This window comes from Vespa mandarinia, chromosome 18 (genome assembly GCF_050613455.1).
Source record: "Vespa mandarinia isolate Hongniang chromosome 18, ASM5061345v1, whole genome shotgun sequence".
In the NCBI taxonomy this organism is placed as follows: domain Eukaryota; kingdom Metazoa; phylum Arthropoda; class Insecta; order Hymenoptera; family Vespidae; genus Vespa; species Vespa mandarinia.
The window spans coordinates 2,822,501-2,827,500 of record NC_140827.1 but is presented as its reverse complement, the minus strand read 5'-3'; the positions used below and the strand labels follow the sequence as shown (position 1 = coordinate 2,827,500).

General features: G+C 39.8%; 1 protein-coding gene and 1 long non-coding RNA gene across 10 annotated transcripts in view; one reads left to right on the top strand and one right to left on the bottom strand.

Annotated features, from left to right (window-relative positions):
- The window catches only part of LOC118445199 (uncharacterized), a 271,029-nt gene that overhangs the window by 75,475 nt on the left and 190,554 nt on the right, over nucleotides 1-5,000 (bottom strand). The window contains exon 6 of one of the 6 annotated variants that reach the window (XM_085662506.1): nucleotides 2,976-3,149. The exons of 4 other annotated variants lie outside the window; for them this stretch is intronic. The gene's annotated coding sequence lies outside the window, so the exon portion shown is untranslated. Of the gene's footprint in view, nucleotides 1-2,678; nucleotides 2,753-2,975; nucleotides 3,150-5,000 lie in introns of those variants that run through there. One more of the 6 variants, XM_085662505.1, reaches the window with a different exon arrangement.
- LOC118445198 (uncharacterized) overlaps nucleotides 3,672-5,000 on the top strand; it is a 9,528-nt gene continuing 8,199 nt past the window's right edge. Inside the window, exons 1-2 of one of the 4 annotated variants that reach the window (XR_004839176.2) lie at nucleotides 3,771-3,813; nucleotides 4,083-4,204. This is a non-coding gene — a long non-coding RNA (uncharacterized LOC118445198). Of the gene's footprint in view, nucleotides 3,814-4,082; nucleotides 4,205-5,000 lie in introns of all 4 variants that reach the window. The other 3 variants (XR_004839172.2, XR_004839173.2, XR_004839174.2) reach the window with 3 other exon arrangements.

The following is a 5,000-nucleotide window of genomic DNA, read 5'->3' as shown; positions in this document are numbered from 1 at the left end:
GGAACGAACGACAGGACCGACCAGATCGACCAGAGCGAGATCGTATTTTAAAGAGAACGAAATATAAAGAACGGGACGAGCACGTGAATATAATTGTGGAACAACTTTCTCGTAAACAAAGCGAAAGTACAAAGCAAAAAAAGAAAAAAGAAAAAGACAACAGACCCTTCTTTCTCTATATTCGTTTTAAGAATGAACGAGTAAAGAATAATCGTTCGCGTTAATGGCAGGCTCATTGAAATCGATTTCTTCTTCTTCTTCTTCTTCTTCTTTCTTTCTTTCTTTCTTTCTTTCTTTTTTTTTTCATCTTGATCCAAAAAAGACGAAGAAGGAATCACGGCGTGTGAGGGATTAGAAGGGTGGATATTAGGTTGAGAGTGGCTGGGTGGGAGAGAAAAGTTCGAAGGTCCGACCTTTTCTGAAAGGAATCAGAAAATAAGAAGGAGAGGAGGTTTGGGAGGGAGGGAAGGAGTAGGATGAGGAAAGAAGAGAAGCAGTTGGATCATTTAAAAGAAGGAATCGTGTATGGTTGAGAAAAAATAGGGAGAGCAAACGTTATATCGAAGAAGTTCAACGGCCAAGAAAGCGAGGTATCGAGCGGCCACCTTCTCTTGCTGTGATCTCTTCCATAAAAAAAAAAAAAAAAAAAAAAAAAAAACAAAACAAAAAAAAAGAGAAAGAAAGAAGATAAAAAAGAATAAAAAAGAATAAAAAAGAAAAAAAAAAGAAAAAGAAGGAGCACCGGCTCTAACGTACGATCGGCTTCCATGATCTTCTTTTCTCTTTCTTCTAACGCATATCCGTCTCTCTCTTTCTCTTACTCTTTCTTCCTCTATATCTATTTATCTCACTGTTTTTCTCTTTTTAACCTATCTATCTCTTTTCTACCCACATTGAAACGTGCCACTGCAGCGCGTGTTTGCCGCGGTTGGGTTTCAAGGTCTCGCCCGTGGTCCATCCTGAATACGCCCACAAATTTATCATTGAGTATTATTCATTGAAGCGTCAATGGTACCATTTGAATATGAAAAGAAGAAGCTGAGTGAATGCTTCTGGCAGGGCGCGTTGCTTATTCGCTCGCTTCCATGCACGCTTTTATATATATATATATATGTATATATATATATATATATATATATACATATGCACGTGTACATACATAGATAAATATGACATCATATATATATACAAAAAGGTATAGGTACGTATGTACGTACGTACGTACATTTATAGACGCATTTCTCTAAACCAGCCGTGTATCAATGTATTGGCGTACGCTTTTCTATGTATCGTAAACGGGAAGGGCAGGGAAGGACAGGGAAGGACAGGGAAGGGCAGGACCGTGTAAAGATGTGACGGCCGAGAGAACTAGATGGCAGGGTTCGATTATTTAATCGATTCAGAATATTCAGAGGGCACATCCCCTCGGGGGTATTCCTTTTTGTTTAACTTCCTGTAGACATTCAACGTGTAGAGAGGACCATCGCTTTTGCGAGAACGCGAGATACGCGTCAGTCTTTTGGATATGTATGGGATACCATACATGTATGATATATTACATACATATACATAAACATATATATATATATGTATATATATATACACGAGTTTATCTCCTCTATTCGTTGAATTCTAACCGAAGAAAAATATGTACGAATACGAAGAAACGTACATTTTATAATCCAATGGGCTGACAATCGAGAGAGAGAGAGAGAGAGAGAGAGAGAGAGAGAGAGAGAGAGAGAGAGAGAAGGAAAAAACGAAAGGGAAAATGCGATTCAAGGTTTTTCAGATGTCCTCCCTATGCCGGTTTTGAAAGAGAATGATAGAGAAAGATATAAAAGAGGGAAAGAGAGAGATAGAGAAATTGATAATGAAAAGAGCGGATTCAGTTTGGTTTCTTCTTCGAAAAAGAGAGAGAGAGAGAGAGAGAGATACCGTGAGTAGCACGATCGGTCCGCTTTGATGTTATGATTGTTCTGTAAATAATGAGCTTTTCCTTTGACCTTCGACCATCGACCCGTTTCTAACGAGAGTTCCGCGAGATGAAATTTATCGGTCGGATGCTTCGAACATGCTTATAAAAAGCTTTTATAGAAATCAAAAAAAAAGAAAAAGGGGACATAATTGATTAATTTGTATCGTTAAATCGCCTTGCGGTTAATTATTAATAATTCAACGTATTACGATCGCGTAATAATAATCTCGTTATAATCGAAGAAATCGGATTCGTATTTAATAATCGTAATTATTATGACCAATGGCCAATTTAGAAATGAAATTATAAAAAGTTCCTTTATGGTGATATAAAAGTTTGACATTTTATTGGAGTCATATAAAATCACTGATCGATTGGTAAAAAGAGAAGGAAGAGGAGAAAGAGGAGAAGGAGGAGGAGGAGGAGGAGGAGAAGGAATAAGGTTAGGGAGTGAGAGGTGGAATGTGTAACATCGATGAGGAACAATGAAGAGACGACACAGTGGGTTGCGTTGAAGGGGTTTCTCATCATAAACCGATAGAATCTCGACTTAACGTCGAACGAAGCTCTCGAAGACGATGCGAATGGTTCCGTGGAAACAAGAGCGTAACATACAACGAGTGAGAGAGAGAGAGAGAGAGAGAGATAGATATATAGATAGATAGACAGAAGAGGGGATTCAAGATAGGATTGTACGCACCATCGGCTAGGAATCCCATCAAGTATATCGTCGTACCCCGTCGTCTCGAAGTACCAACGTAGGTTATAGTAGGCAGTATAAAGAGAGAGAGAGAGAGAGAGAGAGAGAGAGAGAGAGAGAGAGAGAGAGAGAGAGGAGGCTTCAGCTAGTTAGAGTTTATAATAAGGATCGGCCGTCGTGTATAACACGCCGCTGCCGGGCCTATCATCTATTTATCGGGTGAAAATGTCTTCGGTTCAAATCCCCGTGAAATACGACCTTCTCAAAACCTTCCTCCTCCTTCACCTCCTCACCCACCTTATCTTCCTTCTCCTCCTCCTCTTCCTCCTCCTCCTCTTCTTCTTCTTCTTCTTCTTCTTCTTCCTCTTCCTTCTCCTTCTATTCCTCCTTCTTCCTCTCTTCTCCATCAACTCGTGGTACTATACAGCATTGTTTGTCGCCTTCTCGTGATGCTTCGCGAACTGGAAGAATCTGAAAGAGGATCAGGAAACAATAGCAAACTCCCCACTCCTTACTCCCATTTTAAAAGCCTCCCCACTACCATCGCTATTCTCCTCTATCATCACATTCGTGAGATTTACGATTTAGAACGAACTCGATCATTCTATCTCTCTCTTTCTCTCTCTCTCTCTCTCTCTCTCTCTCTCTCTCTCTCTCTCCTTTCTCTCTCTCTCTCTCTGTCCTTTGTTTATATTTCTCTAGTCGTCGAGAGTACGATATATATATATATATATACGTATATGTATCAAAACATGGTACGATCGATTGAAATGACATTGAGTAACATTGAACTAACGTTTCATATCTTTGTCAATACCCATTTATCTCCGTATATTCGTTCGCAACAAAAGAAAAAAAAAAAAGAAGAAAGGAAAGAGAAAGAGAGCAAAGAGAGAGCAAAGAGAGAGAGAGAGAGAGAGAGAGAAAAAATGAAAACAATTTCGAGAATATATTAACGACGACATTGGGAATGATCGGAGATGGAGGAAGAGAGGAACGGGGAAACGGCGGATAATGGCGGTGAGGAGGAAGGACGAGAACGTCGAAAAGAAAATTATTCTCGAAAGAGAGATCAGACGTAGTATATACTTTGGCCTTGCACCCTCGTTTCTTTTCTCACAGATTTATACCCTAAGTAAGTACTACATACTTTTGTTGATATATAGTACCTTAGACCCTTTTCTTTTTTTTTTTTTTTTTTTTTTTTTTCATTCAAGACGAAAGTTTTTACAATGCGTTACCTTTCCGAGTGTCGAACGGTCATGTTAAATTGCTTCACCCACTCTGATTTCTCTTTTCGCAAATTTAAGTTTCCCTTTCTCTCTCTCTCTCTCTCTCTCTCTCTCTCTTTCTTCCTTAACCTCTTGAAACTCGCGAGAACGTTAGTAAAGTTCGCGATTTTAGCAAGCTCGTAACAGAGACGCCAACGACGACGGCAACGACGACGATGCCGATGAAGTCGACGAGGACGAGGATGACGACGTAAACGATGATGACGAACGCCATGTTCGTCATTGCATTGCACGGTACGTGAATGAGAGAAGAATTTATCACGCGTGAAGTAATTCCGAAGCTTCACCAGGGGGGTGGATTTGCTCGCTCGCGATAAAGAGGGTGTAAGGCTGAAGGTGCAACCAGCTGGAAATTAAAAATGTCGCACAATGAGCATTCGCATAGCTAGAAAAAGAGAGAGAGAGAGAGAGAGAGAGAGAGAAAGAGAGAGAAAGAGAAAGAGAAAGAGAAAGAGAAAGAGAGAGAGAGAGAGACCTTTGCCGGGTGCTGTTACACGAGCGTGCAAGAACTACCAGTTTCCTTTTCACTCTATTCGACGTTCCTCTCTCCCTCTCTCTCTCTCCCTCTCTCTCTTTCTCTTTATATCCTTTTACAGTCCTTTCAAGTAAGAAGCTAACAATTTCGCAGGAAACGATCAACATCGTCCTTACGCAAGTCCTTTCTCTCTCTCTCTCTTTCTCTCTCTCTCTCTCTCTCTCTCTCTCTTTTTCTCTCTTTCAGTCATACTCACTGACTCACTCAAGCGGCTTTGCCCTTCTTCTTCTTCTTCTTCTTCTTCTTCTTCTTCTTCTTCTTCCTTCATACTTTTCACACTCGAATACGACGAAATTCTTGAAGTTTCGTAATCGTTAGTCGGATTAAATGTTGAAGTAAGAAATCTCTTTTTTATCCGATGACATTGAATGAACGATCTTCCAGTTCAAATATTTTCTACGATATTCTCATGTACGTAAGGATTATTAAATACATATCTATCGAACCCTTATCTATCTTTATCTATTTATCTAATCTATCTATCTGTCTTATCGA